The 16,638-nt window shown below is 58.9% G+C and overlaps 1 pseudogene; it reads right to left on the bottom strand.

The window, feature by feature from the left end:
* Positions 1 to 6,514: 6,514 nt before the first annotated feature.
* On the bottom strand, positions 6,515 to 7,374 carry LOC133072998 (ubiquitin carboxyl-terminal hydrolase 17-like protein 6; annotated as a pseudogene).
* Positions 7,375 to 16,638: the final 9,264 nt, after the last annotated feature.

Here is a 16,638-nt window from a genome sequence, read left to right as displayed (position 1 = left end):
TGGGCAAAGGTACTGCTCATCATTCTTTTTCCTCTCTGCGTGTGGTGGGCACGGTGCTTTGTAGGTAACCGTGCGGGGGGAAGGAGCCAGCGGAACGTTCTCTGTTCCTTGCCAAGCCGACTAGCGCGGTCAGGAGCCACAGTTGTCCCTCTAGGTCCAAGATGCTAAATCGCTAATTCCAGATCCACCGTTTAATGGAGGGTTTTGGGTTTGAAGCCGGCAACCAAGAGAAAGAAAGAAACCGCAAGAGGGGATTGATAAGGGTCCTCGGGCGCCCCTCCACCAGGTCACGGGATCACGAGGCAGGAGGGAAAGCAGCTAGGAGAGGACAGTTTCCCCACCGGCCCAGACACTTCAGAGGCCGGCCGCGTCTCATGGCGTCCACCCGCTTTTGTCCGGGGCCAAGCTGGACGAGACAACTGACTGACAGGTAGGATGGGCAGACTCGGGTGTCCAGTTGTCTTGCTCTCCCAATCTAGGGCGGGCTTGGGTCTTTCCTCAGTGTGGGGAGGACCTTTGCTTTCAGAAAGCAATGGTTGCATGACCCGTCTCCACTTAGGCCTCTGTGCCATGCTGGTGGAGAAGTTTCTTTGGGACTCCATGGGTCGCCTTTCTCCCCTTGGCCTTCGTGTTGGTGCCTGTGGTGCTGCTGGTGATGCTCGTGGCACGGTGAATCACTTGTCCCGTTTGGCACTTGGAGGTTCTGCAGCAGTCTCCTTGCACCGGAAATGGAGCCCAGGCAACTCTGTGCACGAGTGTCCCGCCGGTGACGAACACATCCCTGCGTCATTCCTGCCGAAGGTCCCTTTCCCAAGTAGCACTACACCTCCCAAGGACATTCCACATATAGAGCCTGTTCGCCCATCTTCTCCCCGGACCCTGCTCGACGTGTGTGGCGTTTTTGAGAGCCTGGCCAGCCAGAAGGAGATGATTCACGGACCTGCACCCGCTCCTCCCTGCCCCCCGGAGGGCTCAGGAGATGGTCTACTTGCTCCGTTGGCTGTGGGCATACTGCGAGGCGTCACCCTGCCGCATCACTCACCAGAGGCCAGCAGTAAGGCCAGAGAATGCAGACCGGGAAAGAAAGGCAAACCAACATCCAAAGTCCCGTCCAGAGAGGACTCTCCCACCCCCGCAGAAGTGCGAGGCCCTCGGATCGTGCTCAAACGCGGTCACGCACCCCATCCTCCCCAGGAACTTCCCAGCAGAGACAGCCCTCGAGAGCTCGGCTGCTCAGCGTGATCCAGGTGAACACCGGGGCCCCGGGCACACTGCAGGCCCCGCCTTTTTCCAGGAGGCTGCACCAGCCACACCGCCGAGAGGAACTCGCTCGTCGCCGGAACACTTGGTGGGTCACACAGGGCGTGCCGCACGCAGAGTGTGCCTGTGCGTCTGCATGCATGTGCCTCAGAGCCTACCTACCGCCACAGCCCCAGAGATGGCTGCGGCTTCTTGTTCTTCCTCTTGGTCGCTCAGGCCCTCCCGCTGGCACAAGGGCCATTGCCAACGCTCGTGAGGCCCGGAGGCGGGCTGTCCGTTCTGGGACGGCCGAGCCGGTCGTGCTCCTGTTCTGGCAGCTTGCCGTTTCTCCCTTCTCCGTGGTTGGACTGGTGAATCACGACTGCTCCGGCAGGCAGAGCTGACTGGATCTTCCGGAGGTCGAAGGCCGGCTTCGGCCGCTTGTGCTCTTGGAGGCGTCTCCACTGCTCTAAGCTGATTCCTTCGACCTCTGTGTCCCCCGGGGACACGTGCGACTCAGGAGCTCTGCCGCTGGCGGCTCCCGCAGGCTCCCCGGGGCCGGAGGGGTCAGGCTCCCCGGGGTGAGTGGGGTCAGCCGTGAGGGGGGCCGCTGCCCCTCCCCCAGCTCCCCCTTGCCACGCACCCTCCCGGGAGTAGAAGAGCACGTAGGCGCTCTGGCTCAGGGCAGCACTCTCGTCACAGGCGCTCACCTTGGCATCATCCATCTTATACCACTGGCCGTTGCCCGCTCGCACGTAAGAAAAGTAGTGTCCTCGCTCACAGCTCCAGCCGGAGTGCACCAGCACGGCATAGAGCACGTAGCCCAGTGGCCTGCCTTCCGCTCAGACGTGTAGGGCTGCAGGTCGAGGCACTGGGGAGAGCGCACTTCCTGAGCCCTTTTGGCCCCGCTCACCTGTGTGAACCGCTTCAGCACCAGCACCAGGACCTGGGACGTGCTGTGCAAAGTCAACCTCTTGGTGGCAGGCACCTTCCGGGGACAAACGCCACTGTCATAGGCGTTTTCAGCGTCCAGCTTCTCGGGCTTCAGCAGCTCTCTCAGAGCTTGCTCCACACTCTGAGCCGCCGTGATATCCAGACTGATGTCCAGGTAAGGATCGAACGTGTCCGAGACTCCGAGGCTGTGGACACACTGGATCTGAGTCCTCCAAGTCCCGCCAAAGATCTGACGGATGAGGGTGGTGTCCTCGGAGGGATGGCCCGACAGCTGAGATGCACTCAAGCACCCTTGCTGCATGGTATTCAGAGTGAATATCAGAAACTCGTGGGCATCTTCCTGCTGGTGTCTTTCGAAGCCCGCCAGCAGGTCCTTGCGGGGCCGGATCACCTCTCCCGGCTGAAGGAGGGCTCGGGTCACGTGAGCTCGCACGGCACAGAGCGTGCAGGAGGTGCTGGCCGGACAGAGGGTGGCGTGCTGCTGGGACACCATCCAGCTGGCCAGGGGCGGCGTGTGGCTCAGACACTGCAGCGCTGCATTCACGTAGCAGGTATTCCCCAGAATATGAAGCCCAGCCCAGACCCTCCACGGCCCCCTCCAATTCAGGGCGACTTGGTGGCCAGGCACCAGCCCTGCTGACCCATGAGCGAAGTCACACCTCTGGGGCCGCCCGACCGCCGGCCACGGCCCCTCACGGACACAGGGTTCCCAAAGGGTTTCCACACCCGCGGCACTGGGCCGACAACCTTGCCCTCCGGGGAAGACGTTGAAGGGAGAAGGACATTCACCTCCCCCGTGCGCAGAAGCAGCCCCCGGGTCTCTGCAAACAAGGCCCACGAGTCTTTCCGTCTCCTACCTGCCTCTGCACAATGAAGCCTCCTTCCCTCAGAGGGTGCTTCTCTGAGAAAGGGCCTGGGCCCCGCCCCCTCGGGCCTTTCATGGCTTTCCCACGGCCCCACCCCCGCACGCGCAACATCCTCATTGGCTGAGGCGTCCCAGGGCGTGCTCACTCCCACTCCCGACATTCCACCACCGACACTTTTCTCCGGGAATTCCCCATGACGAACCCCCGCACGTACTTCCGATCTGGCCCTGGACCAAAGGGCTCAGGATGCAAATGAATCCCGGGGCCTTTGGCCTTCCAGACTTGCCTGCTAGACAGTCACTGCAGGGCTTCCAAGTTCAGCACACACATGTGGGCTGGGGAGGAATTCCGTGGGCTCGCCCTTCAGGTCCTAACACACTTGTGGAAAGACATGTCTGCCCACCTACCCTCTCTCCTTGAGGGCTCTCCCCACCCCAGTCCCCTGCCTGAGGACAACCCCTCCCCGGACAACAAGAAACCCTTGCCTCAACTTTGCTCTCGACTGAGGTCCACTCCAATTTCTATGGTTTCTCACGAGCCACTCTTCTAGCGTTCAGGGTCCTGGCACCAAAACATGCCGCGACTGTGGCACATATGCTTCTCTCCCTTCAGGGCCGTTGGTTATGGTCCAAAGCGAGCTCCTTCAGAAAGCCACAGGCTCGCTGAAACTTTGGATTCATTTCTTCAGCTCCTTTCCAACCTTAGTTGTCTTCTTTATTATTTGCTTCTTTTTTTTTGGGGGGGGGGGTATTCGCTCATTTATTATTGGTTATTTTTTTTGTATTGTCTGTTCATTTTATTTATTTATTTATTCATTTTTGCTTGATATTATTCTCTGTTTCTACCTTAATTACACTAGTTGACTTTTAGAGTCATCTTTCCAATGTAGGGGCTCAAAACGCACTATAACTTAAGGTATAAAGAGATTTCCCTCCTGGAAGAGGATGACTGTTGGTTTCTTTCTTGGCGTGTGACATGTATGTTTGTTTGCTCTGCCGACCTGGATATTGTGCTTGCCTTCCAACACTACGGGCGTTCCACAGTCCATGGGTTTCCCATAGCTGATGTGGTGATTCCTTTGATCCTTACTAGGAAAAGACGGTCGTGACCCCATTTTCTTCCTTAGCCTATTGCACCCCTCCCACCTCCCGCTGCCCCATCCCATCCCAGGACCCTACTGCTTTGTGCTTTATGACGCACGTGCTCACACACTTGCTGTCCTTTTGCCTCCTTCCTATGGCACAGAGAAGCCAGATCAGCCAGTATTTGTCTCTCTTTTGCACAGATTTCCCCCAGCATCAGGCGACATTCCCCTTCCCCCTGCCACGCCATTCCAATCACTGTTTTCTCCTTCTTCTCCTTCTTCAACTTCTTCACCTCCTTCTCCTTTTCTGTCTCCTTCTTCTTCGTCATCGTCTTCTTCTTCTTCCTCTTCTTCAGAGGGTGTAGATGGGGCAAGCAGTAAGTTCATTTGAGGCGATGGGGCAGAGGAAGACTGGTGGGGATACTGAGGGTGGCCTGTGGGTGGCTCGACTTCCTCGTCCAGGGCACGCTTGTTCGTGTTCTTGGGCAAAGGTACTGCTCATCATTCTTTTTCCTCTCTGCGTGTGGTGGGCACGGTGCTTTGTAGGTAACCGTGCGGGGGGAAGGAGCCAGCGGAACGTTCTCTGTTCCTTGCCAAGCCGACTAGCGCAGTCAGGAGCCACAGTTGTCCCTCTAGGTCCAAGATGCTAAATCGCTAATTCCAGATCCACCGTTTAATGGAGGGTTTTGGGTTTGAAGCCGGCAACCAAGAGAAAGAAAGAAACCGCAAGAGGGGATTGATAAGGGTCCTCGGGCGCCCCTCCACCAGGTCACGGGATCACGAGGCAGGAGGGAAAGCAGCTAGGAGAGGACAGTTTCCCCACCGGCCCAGACACTTCAGAGGCCGGCCGCGTCTCATGGCGTCCACCCGCTTTTGTCCGGGGCCAAGCTGGACGAGACAACTGACTGACAGGTAGGATGGGCAGACTCGGGTGTCCAGTTGTCTTGCTCTCCCAATCTAGGGCGGGCTTGGGTCTTTCCTCAGTGTGGGGAGGACCTTTGCTTTCAGAAAGCAATGGTTGCATGACCCGTCTCCACTTAGGCCTCTGTGCCATGCTGGTGGAGAAGTTTCTTTGGGACTCCATGGGTCGCCTTTCTCCCCTTGGCCTTCGTGTTGGTGCCTGTGGTGCTGCTGGTGATGCTCGTGGCACGGTGAATCACTTGTCCCGTTTGGCACTTGGAGGTTCTGCAGCAGTCTCCTTGCACCGGAAATGGAGCCCAGGCAACTCTGTGCACGAGTGTCCCGCCGGTGACGAACACATCCCTGCGTCATTCCTGCCGAAGGTCCCTTTCCCAAGTAGCACTACACCTCCCAAGGACATTCCACATATAGAGCCTGTTCGCCCATCTTCTCCCCGGACCCTGCTCGACGTGTGTGGCGTTTTTGAGAGCCTGGCCAGCCAGAAGGAGATGATTCACGGACCTGCACCCGCTCCTCCCTGCCCCCCGGAGGGCTCAGGAGATGGTCTACTTGCTCCGTTGGCTGTGGGCATACTGCGAGGCGTCACCCTGCCGCATCACTCACCAGAGGCCAGCGGTAAGGCCAGAGAATGCAGACCGGGAAAGAAAGGCAAACCAACATCCAAAGTCCCGTCCAGAGAGGACTCTCCCACCCCCGCAGAAGTGCGAGGCCCTCGGATCGTGCTCAAACGCGGTCACGCACCCCATCGTCCCCAGGAACTTCCCAGCAGAGACAGCCCTCGAGAGCTCGGCTGCTCAGCGTGATCCAGGTGAACACCGGGGCCCCGGGCACACTGCAGGCCCCGCCTTTTTCCAGGAGGCTGCACCAGCCACACCGCCGAGAGGAACTCGCTCGTCGCCGGAACACTTGGTGGGTCACACAGGGCGTGCCGCACGCAGAGTGTGCCTGTGCGTCTGCATGCATGTGCCTCAGAGCCTACCTACCGCCACAGCCCCAGAGATGGCTGCGGCTTCTTGTTCTTCCTCTTGGTCGCTCAGGCCCTCCCGCTGGCACAAGGGCCATTGCCAACGCTCGTGAGGCCCGGAGGCGGGCTGTCCGTTCTGGGACGGCCGAGCCGGTCGTGCTCCTGTTCTGGAAGCTTGCCGTTTCTCCCTTCTCCGTGGTTGGACTGGTGAATCACGACTGCTCCGGCAGGCAGAGCTGACTGGATCTTCCGGAGGTCGAAGGCCGGCTTCGGCCGCTTGTGCTCTTGGAGGCGTCTCCACTGCTCTAAGCTGATTCCTTCGACCTCTGTGTCCCCCGGGGACACGTGCGACTCAGGAGCTCTGCCGCTGGCGGCTCCCGCAGGCTCCCCGGGGCCGGAAGGGTCAGGCTCCCCGGGGTGAGTGGGGTCAGCCGTGAGGGGGGCCGCTGCCCCTCCCCCACCTCCCCCTTGCCACGCACCCTCCCGGGAGTAGAAGAGCACGTAGGCGCTCTGGCTCAGGGCAGCACTCTCGTCACAGGCGCTCACCTTGGCATCATCCATCTTATACCACTGGCCGTTGCCCGCTCGCACGTAAGAAAAGTAGTGTCCTCGCTCACAGCTCCAGCCGGAGTGCACCAGCACGGCATAGAGCACGTAGCCCAGTGGCCTGCCTTCCACTCAGACGTGTAGGGCTGCAGGTCGAGGCACTGGGGAGAGCGCACTTCCTGAGCCCTTTTGGCCCCGCTCACCTGTGTGAACCGCTTCAGCACCAGCACCAGGACCTGGGACGTGCTGTGCAAAGTCAACCTCTTGGTGGCAGGCACCTTCCGGAGACAAACGCCACAGTCATATGCGTTTTCAGCGTCCAGCTTCTCGGGCTTCAGCAGCTCTCTCAGAGCTTGCTCCACACTCTGAGCCGCCGTGATATCCAGACTGATGTCCAGGTAAGGATCGAACGTGTCCGAGACTCCGAGGCTGTGGACACACTGTATCTGAGTCCTCCAAGTCCCGCCAAAGATCTGACGGATGAGGGTGGTGTCCTCGGAGGGATGGCCCGACAGCTGAGATGCACTCAAGCACCCTTGCTGCATGGTATTCAGAGTGAATATCAGAAACTCGTGGGCATCTTCCTGCTGGTGTCTTTCGAAGCCCGCCAGCAGGTCCTTGCGGGGCCGGATCACCTCTCCCGGCTGAAGGAGGGCTCGGGTCACGTGAGCTCGCACGGCACAGAGCGTGCAGGAGGTGCTGGCCGGACAGAGGGTGGCGTGCTGCTGGGACACCATCCAGCTGGCCAGGGGCGGCGTGTGGCTCAGACACTGCAGCGCTGCATTCACGTAGCAGGTATTCCCCAGAATATGAAGCCCAGCCCAGACCCTCCACGGCCCCCTCCAATTCAGGGCGACTTGGTGGCCAGGCACCAGCCCTGCTGACCCATGAGCGAAGTCACACCTCTGGGGCCGCCCGACCGCCGGCCACGGCCCCTCACGGACACAGGGTTCCCAAAGGGTTTCCACACCCGCGGCACTGGGCCGACAACCTTGCCCTCCGGGGAAGACGTTGAAGGGAGAAGGACATTCACCTCCCCCGTGCGCAGAAGCAGCCCCCGGGTCTCTGCAAACAAGGCCCACGAGTCTTTCCGTCTCCTACCTGCCTCTGCACAATGAAGCCTCCTTCCCTCAGAGGGTGCTTCTCTGAGAAAGGGCCTGGGCCCCGCCCCCTCGGGCCTTTCATGGCTTTCCCACGGCCCCACCCCCGCACGCGCAACATCCTCATTGGCTGAGGCGTCCCAGGGCGTGCTCACTCCCACTCCCGACATTCCACCACCGACACTTTTCTCCGGGAATTCCCCATGACGAACCCCCGCACGTACTTCCGATCTGGCCCTGGACCAAAGGGCTCAGGATGCAAATGAATCCCGGGGCCTTTGGCCTTCCAGACTTGCCTGCTAGACAGTCACTGCAGGGCTTCCAAGTTCAGCACACACATGTGGGCTGGGGAGGAATTCCGTGGGCTCGCCCTTCAGGTCCTAACACACTTGTGGAAAGACATGTCTGCCCACCTACCCTCTCTCCTTGAGGGCTCTCCCCACCCCAGTCCCCTGCCTGAGGACAACCCCTCCCCGGACAACAAGAAACCCTTGCCTCAACTTTGCTCTCGACTGAGGTCCACTCCAATTTCTATGGTTTCTCACGAGCCACTCTTCTAGCGTTCAGGGTCCTGGCACCAAAACATGCCGCGACTGTGGCACATATGCTTCTCTCCCTTCAGGGCCGTTGGTTATGGTCCAAAGCGAGCTCCTTCAGAAAGCCACAGGCTCGCTGAAACTTTGGATTCATTTCTTCAGCTCCTTTCCAACCTTAGTTGTCTTCTTTATTATTTGCTTCTTTTTTTTTTTTGGGGGGGGGGGTATTCGCTCATTTATTATTGGTTATTTTTTTTGTATTGTCTGTTCATTTTATTTATTTATTTATTCATTTTTGCTTGATATTATTCTCTGTTTCTACCTTAATTACACTAGTTGACTTTTAGAGTCATCTTTCCAATGTAGGGGCTCAAAACGCACTATAACTTAAGGTATAAAGAGATTTCCCTCCTGGAAGAGGATGACTGTTGGTTTCCTTCTTGGCGTGTGACATGTATGTTTGTTTGCTCTGCCGACCTGGATATTGTGCTTGCCTTCCAACACTACGGGCGTTCCACAGTCCATGGGTTTCCCATAGCTGATGTGGTGATTCCTTTGATCCTTACTAGGAAAAGACGGTCGTGACCCCATTTTCTTCCTTAGCCTATTGCACCCCTCCCACCTCCCGCTGCCCCATCCCATCCCAGGACCCTACTGCTTTGTGCTTTATGACGCACGTGCTCACACACTTGCTGTCCTTTTGCCTCCTTCCTATGGCACAGAGAAGCCAGATCAGCCAGTATTTGTCTCTCTTTTGCACAGATTTCCCCCAGCATCAGGCGACATTCCCCTTCCCCCTGCCACGCCATTCCAATCACTGTTTTCTCCTTCTTCTCCTTCTTCAACTTCTTCACCTCCTTCTCCTTTTCTGTCTCCTTCTTCTTCGTCATCGTCTTCTTCTTCTTCCTCTTCTTCAGAGGGTGTAGATGGGGCAAGCAGTAAGTTCATTTGAGGCGATGGGGCAGAGGAAGACTGGTGGGGATACTGAGGGTGGCCTGTGGGTGGCTCGACTTCCTCGTCCAGGGCACGCTTGTTCGTGTTCTTGGGCAAAGGTACTGCTCATCATTCTTTTTCCTCTCTGCGTGTGGTGGGCACGGTGCTTTGTAGGTAACCGTGCGGGGGGAAGGAGCCAGCGGAACGTTCTCTGTTCCTTGCCAAGCCGACTAGCGCGGTCAGGAGCCACAGTTGTCCCTCTAGGTCCAAGATGCTAAATCGCTAATTCCAGATCCACCGTTTAATGGAGGGTTTTGGGTTTGAAGCCGGCAACCAAGAGAAAGAAAGAAACCGCAAGAGGGGATTGATAAGGGTCCTCGGGCGCCCCTCCACCAGGTCACGGGATCACGAGGCAGGAGGGAAAGCAGCTAGGAGAGGACAGTTTCCCCACCGGCCCAGACACTTCAGAGGCCGGCCGCGTCTCATGGCGTCCACCCGCTTTTGTCCGGGGCCAAGCTGGACGAGACAACTGACTGACAGGTAGGATGGGCAGACTCGGGTGTCCAGTTGTCTTGCTCTCCCAATCTAGGGCGGGCTTGGGTCTTTCCTCAGTGTGGGGAGGACCTTTGCTTTCAGAAAGCAATGGTTGCATGACCCGTCTCCACTTAGGCCTCTGTGCCATGCTGGTGGAGAAGTTTCTTTGGGACTCCATGGGTCGCCTTTCTCCCCTTGGCCTTCGTGTTGGTGCCTGTGGTGCTGCTGGTGATGCTCGTGGCACGGTGAATCACTTGTCCCGTTTGGCACTTGGAGGTTCTGCAGCAGTCTCCTTGCACCGGAAATGGAGCCCAGGCAACTCTGTGCACGAGTGTCCCGCCGGTGACGAACACATCCCTGCGTCATTCCTGCCGAAGGTCCCTTTCCCAAGTAGCACTACACCTCCCAAGGACATTCCACATATAGAGCCTGTTCGCCCATCTTCTCCCCGGACCCTGCTCGACGTGTGTGGCGTTTTTGAGAGCCTGGCCAGCCAGAAGGAGATGATTCACGGACCTGCACCCGCTCCTCCCTGCCCCCCGGAGGGCTCAGGAGATGGTCTACTTGCTCCGTTGGCTGTGGGCATACTGCGAGGCGTCACCCTGCCGCATCACTCACCAGAGGCCAGCAGTAAGGCCAGAGAATGCAGACCGGGAAAGAAAGGCAAACCAACATCCAAAGTCCCGTCCAGAGAGGACTCTCCCACCCCCGCAGAAGTGCGAGGCCCTCGGATCGTGCTCAAACGCGGTCACGCACCCCATCCTCCCCAGGAACTTCCCAGCAGAGACAGCCCTCGAGAGCTCGGCTGCTCAGCGTGATCCAGGTGAACACCGGGGCCCCGGGCACACTGCAGGCCCCGCCTTTTTCCAGGAGGCTGCACCAGCCACACCGCCGAGAGGAACTCGCTCGTCGCCGGAACACTTGGTGGGTCACACAGGGCGTGCCGCACGCAGAGTGTGCCTGTGCGTCTGCATGCATGTGCCTCAGAGCCTACCTACCGCCACAGCCCCAGAGATGGCTGCGGCTTCTTGTTCTTCCTCTTGGTCGCTCAGGCCCTCCCGCTGGCACAAGGGCCATTGCCAACGCTCGTGAGGCCCGGAGGCGGGCTGTCCGTTCTGGGACGGCCGAGCCGGTCGTGCTCCTGTTCTGGCAGCTTGCCGTTTCTCCCTTCTCCGTGGTTGGACTGGTGAATCACGACTGCTCCGGCAGGCAGAGCTGACTGGATCTTCCGGAGGTCGAAGGCCGGCTTCGGCCGCTTGTGCTCTTGGAGGCGTCTCCACTGCTCTAAGCTGATTCCTTCGACCTCTGTGTCCCCCGGGGACACGTGCGACTCAGGAGCTCTGCCGCTGGCGGCTCCCGCAGGCTCCCCGGGGCCGGAGGGGTCAGGCTCCCCGGGGTGAGTGGGGTCAGCCGTGAGGGGGGCCGCTGCCCCTCCCCCACCTCCCCCTTGCCACGCACCCTCCCGGGAGTAGAAGAGCACGTAGGCGCTCTGGCTCAGGGCAGCACTCTCGTCACAGGCGCTCACCTTGGCATCATCCATCTTATACCACTGGCCGTTGCCCGCTCGCACGTAAGAAAAGTAGTGTCCTCGCTCACAGCTCCAGCCGGAGTGCACCAGCACGGCATAGAGCACGTAGCCCAGTGGCCTGCCTTCCGCTCAGACGTGTAGGGCTGCAGGTCGAGGCACTGGGGAGAGCGCACTTCCTGAGCCCTTTTGGCCCCGCTCACCTGTGTGAACCGCTTCAGCACCAGCACCAGGACCTGGGACGTGCTGTGCAAAGTCAACCTCTTGGTGGCAGGCACCTTCCGGGGACAAACGCCACTGTCATAGGCGTTTTCAGCGTCCAGCTTCTCGGGCTTCAGCAGCTCTCTCAGAGCTTGCTCCACACTCTGAGCCGCCGTGATATCCAGACTGATGTCCAGGTAAGGATCGAACGTGTCCGAGACTCCGAGGCTGTGGACACACTGGATCTGAGTCCTCCAAGTCCCGCCAAAGATCTGACGGATGAGGGTGGTGTCCTCGGAGGGATGGCCCGACAGCTGAGATGCACTCAAGCACCCTTGCTGCATGGTATTCAGAGTGAATATCAGAAACTCGTGGGCATCTTCCTGCTGGTGTCTTTCGAAGCCCGCCAGCAGGTCCTTGCGGGGCCGGATCACCTCTCCCGGCTGAAGGAGGGCTCGGGTCACGTGAGCTCGCACGGCACAGAGCGTGCAGGAGGTGCTGGCCGGACAGAGGGTGGCGTGCTGCTGGGACACCATCCAGCTGGCCAGGGGCGGCGTGTGGCTCAGACACTGCAGCGCTGCATTCACGTAGCAGGTATTCCCCAGAATATGAAGCCCAGCCCAGACCCTCCACGGCCCCCTCCAATTCAGGGCGACTTGGTGGCCAGGCACCAGCCCTGCTGACCCATGAGCGAAGTCACACCTCTGGGGCCGCCCGACCGCCGGCCACGGCCCCTCACGGACACAGGGTTCCCAAAGGGTTTCCACACCCGCGGCACTGGGCCGACAACCTTGCCCTCCGGGGAAGACGTTGAAGGGAGAAGGACATTCACCTCCCCCGTGCGCAGAAGCAGCCCCCGGGTCTCTGCAAACAAGGCCCACGAGTCTTTCCGTCTCCTACCTGCCTCTGCACAATGAAGCCTCCTTCCCTCAGAGGGTGCTTCTCTGAGAAAGGGCCTGGGCCCCGCCCCCTCGGGCCTTTCATGGCTTTCCCACGGCCCCACCCCCGCACGCGCAACATCCTCATTGGCTGAGGCGTCCCAGGGCGTGCTCACTCCCACTCCCGACATTCCACCACCGACACTTTTCTCCGGGAATTCCCCATGACGAACCCCCGCACGTACTTCCGATCTGGCCCTGGACCAAAGGGCTCAGGATGCAAATGAATCCCGGGGCCTTTGGCCTTCCAGACTTGCCTGCTAGACAGTCACTGCAGGGCTTCCAAGTTCAGCACACACATGTGGGCTGGGGAGGAATTCCGTGGGCTCGCCCTTCAGGTCCTAACACACTTGTGGAAAGACATGTCTGCCCACCTACCCTCTCTCCTTGAGGGCTCTCCCCACCCCAGTCCCCTGCCTGAGGACAACCCCTCCCCGGACAACAAGAAACCCTTGCCTCAACTTTGCTCTCGACTGAGGTCCACTCCAATTTCTATGGTTTCTCACGAGCCACTCTTCTAGCGTTCAGGGTCCTGGCACCAAAACATGCCGCGACTGTGGCACATATGCTTCTCTCCCTTCAGGGCCGTTGGTTATGGTCCAAAGCGAGCTCCTTCAGAAAGCCACAGGCTCGCTGAAACTTTGGATTCATTTCTTCAGCTCCTTTCCAACCTTAGTTGTCTTCTTTATTATTTGCTTCTTTTTTTTTGGGGGGGGGGGTATTCGCTCATTTATTATTGGTTATTTTTTTTGTATTGTCTGTTCATTTTATTTATTTATTTATTCATTTTTGCTTGATATTATTCTCTGTTTCTACCTTAATTACACTAGTTGACTTTTAGAGTCATCTTTCCAATGTAGGGGCTCAAAACGCACTATAACTTAAGGTATAAAGAGATTTCCCTCCTGGAAGAGGATGACTGTTGGTTTCTTTCTTGGCGTGTGACATGTATGTTTGTTTGCTCTGCCGACCTGGATATTGTGCTTGCCTTCCAACACTACGGGCGTTCCACAGTCCATGGGTTTCCCATAGCTGATGTGGTGATTCCTTTGATCCTTACTAGGAAAAGACGGTCGTGACCCCATTTTCTTCCTTAGCCTATTGCACCCCTCCCACCTCCCGCTGCCCCATCCCATCCCAGGACCCTACTGCTTTGTGCTTTATGACGCACGTGCTCACACACTTGCTGTCCTTTTGCCTCCTTCCTATGGCACAGAGAAGCCAGATCAGCCAGTATTTGTCTCTCTTTTGCACAGATTTCCCCCAGCATCAGGCGACATTCCCCTTCCCCCTGCCACGCCATTCCAATCACTGTTTTCTCCTTCTTCTCCTTCTTCAACTTCTTCACCTCCTTCTCCTTTTCTGTCTCCTTCTTCTTCGTCATCGTCTTCTTCTTCTTCCTCTTCTTCAGAGGGTGTAGATGGGGCAAGCAGTAAGTTCATTTGAGGCGATGGGGCAGAGGAAGACTGGTGGGGATACTGAGGGTGGCCTGTGGGTGGCTCGACTTCCTCGTCCAGGGCACGCTTGTTCGTGTTCTTGGGCAAAGGTACTGCTCATCATTCTTTTTCCTCTCTGCGTGTGGTGGGCACGGTGCTTTGTAGGTAACCGTGCGGGGGGAAGGAGCCAGCGGAACGTTCTCTGTTCCTTGCCAAGCCGACTAGCGCAGTCAGGAGCCACAGTTGTCCCTCTAGGTCCAAGATGCTAAATCGCTAATTCCAGATCCACCGTTTAATGGAGGGTTTTGGGTTTGAAGCCGGCAACCAAGAGAAAGAAAGAAACCGCAAGAGGGGATTGATAAGGGTCCTCGGGCGCCCCTCCACCAGGTCACGGGATCACGAGGCAGGAGGGAAAGCAGCTAGGAGAGGACAGTTTCCCCACCGGCCCAGACACTTCAGAGGCCGGCCGCGTCTCATGGCGTCCACCCGCTTTTGTCCGGGGCCAAGCTGGACGAGACAACTGACTGACAGGTAGGATGGGCAGACTCGGGTGTCCAGTTGTCTTGCTCTCCCAATCTAGGGCGGGCTTGGGTCTTTCCTCAGTGTGGGGAGGACCTTTGCTTTCAGAAAGCAATGGTTGCATGACCCGTCTCCACTTAGGCCTCTGTGCCATGCTGGTGGAGAAGTTTCTTTGGGACTCCATGGGTCGCCTTTCTCCCCTTGGCCTTCGTGTTGGTGCCTGTGGTGCTGCTGGTGATGCTCGTGGCACGGTGAATCACTTGTCCCGTTTGGCACTTGGAGGTTCTGCAGCAGTCTCCTTGCACCGGAAATGGAGCCCAGGCAACTCTGTGCACGAGTGTCCCGCCGGTGACGAACACATCCCTGCGTCATTCCTGCCGAAGGTCCCTTTCCCAAGTAGCACTACACCTCCCAAGGACATTCCACATATAGAGCCTGTTCGCCCATCTTCTCCCCGGACCCTGCTCGACGTGTGTGGCGTTTTTGAGAGCCTGGCCAGCCAGAAGGAGATGATTCACGGACCTGCACCCGCTCCTCCCTGCCCCCCGGAGGGCTCAGGAGATGGTCTACTTGCTCCGTTGGCTGTGGGCATACTGCGAGGCGTCACCCTGCCGCATCACTCACCAGAGGCCAGCAGTAAGGCCAGAGAATGCAGACCGGGAAAGAAAGGCAAACCAACATCCAAAGTCCCGTCCAGAGAGGACTCTCCCACCCCCGCAGAACTGCGAGGCCCTCGGATCGTGCTCAAACGCGGTCACGCACCCCATCCTCCCCAGGAACTTCCCAGCAGAGACAGCCCTCGAGAGCTCGGCTGCTCAGCGTGATCCAGGTGAACACCGGGGCCCCGGGCACACTGCAGGCCCCGCCTTTTTCCAGGAGGCTGCACCAGCCACACCGCCGAGAGGAACTCGCTCGTCGCCGGAACACTTGGTGGGTCACACAGGGCGTGCCGCACGCAGAGTGTGCCTGTGCGTCTGCATGCATGTGCCTCAGAGCCTACCTACCGCCACAGCCCCAGAGATGGCTGCGGCTTCTTGTTCTTCCTCTTGGTCGCTCAGGCCCTCCCGCTGGCACAAGGGCCATTGCCAACGCTCGTGAGGCCCGGAGGCGGGCTGTCCGTTCTGGGACGGCCGAGCCGGTCGTGCTCCTGTTCTGGAAGCTTGCCGTTTCTCCCTTCTCCGTGGTTGGACTGGTGAATCACGACTGCTCCGGCAGGCAGAGCTGACTGGATCTTCCGGAGGTCGAAGGCCGGCTTCGGCCGCTTGTGCTCTTGGAGGCGTCTCCACTGCTCTAAGCTGATTCCTTCGACCTCTGTGTCCCCCGGGGACACGTGCGACTCAGGAGCTCTGCCGCTGGCGGCTCCCGCAGGCTCCCCGGGGCCGGAGGGGTCAGGCTCCCCGGGGTGAGTGGGGTCAGCCGTGAGGGGGGCCGCTGCCCCTCCTCCAGCTCCCCCTTGCCACGCACCCTCCCGGGAGTAGAAGAGCACGTAGGCGCTCTGGCTCAGGGCAGCACTCTCGTCACAGGCGCTCACCTTGGCATCATCCATCTTATACCACTGGCCGTTGCCCGCTCGCACGTAAGAAAAGTAGTGTCCTCGCTCACAGCTCCAGCCGGAGTGCACCAGCACGGCATAGAGCACGTAGCCCAGTGGCCTGCCTTCCGCTCAGACGTGTAGGGCTGCAGGTCGAGGCACTGGGGAGAGCGCACTTCCTGAGCCCTTTTGGCCCCGCTCACCTGTGTGAACCGCTTCAGCACCAGCACCAGGACCTGGGACGTGCTGTGCAAAGTCAACCTCTTGGTGGCAGGCACCTTCCGGGGACAAACGCCACTGTCATAGGCGTTTTCAGCGTCCAGCTTCTCGGGCTTCAGCAGCTCTCTCAGAGCTTGCTCCACACTCTGAGCCGCCGTGATATCCAGACTGATGTCCAGGTAAGGATCGAACGTGTCCGAGACTCCGAGGCTGTGGACACACTGGATCTGAGTCCTCCAAGTCCCGCCAAAGATCTGACGGATGAGGGTGGTGTCCTCGGAGGGATGGCCCGACAGCTGAGATGCACTCAAGCACCCTTGCTGCATGGTATTCAGAGTGAATATCAGAAACTCGTGGGCATCTTCCTGCTGGTGTCTTTCGAAGCCCGCCAGCAGGTCCTTGCGGGGCCGGATCACCTCTCCCGGCTGAAGGAGGGCTCGGGTCACGTGAGCTCGCACGGCACAGAGCGTGCAGGAGGTGCTGGCCGGACAGAGGGTGGCGTGCTGCTGGGACACCATCCAGCTGGCCAGGGGCGGCGTGTGGCTCAGACACTGCAGCGCTGCATTCACGTAGCAGGTATTCCCCAGAATAT

The sequence above is a fragment of the Dama dama genome, chromosome 18, assembly GCF_033118175.1.
Source record: "Dama dama isolate Ldn47 chromosome 18, ASM3311817v1, whole genome shotgun sequence".
Classification (NCBI taxonomy): Eukaryota; Metazoa; Chordata; class Mammalia; order Artiodactyla; family Cervidae; genus Dama; species Dama dama.
This window is presented reverse-complemented; position numbering and strand designations above follow the sequence as displayed.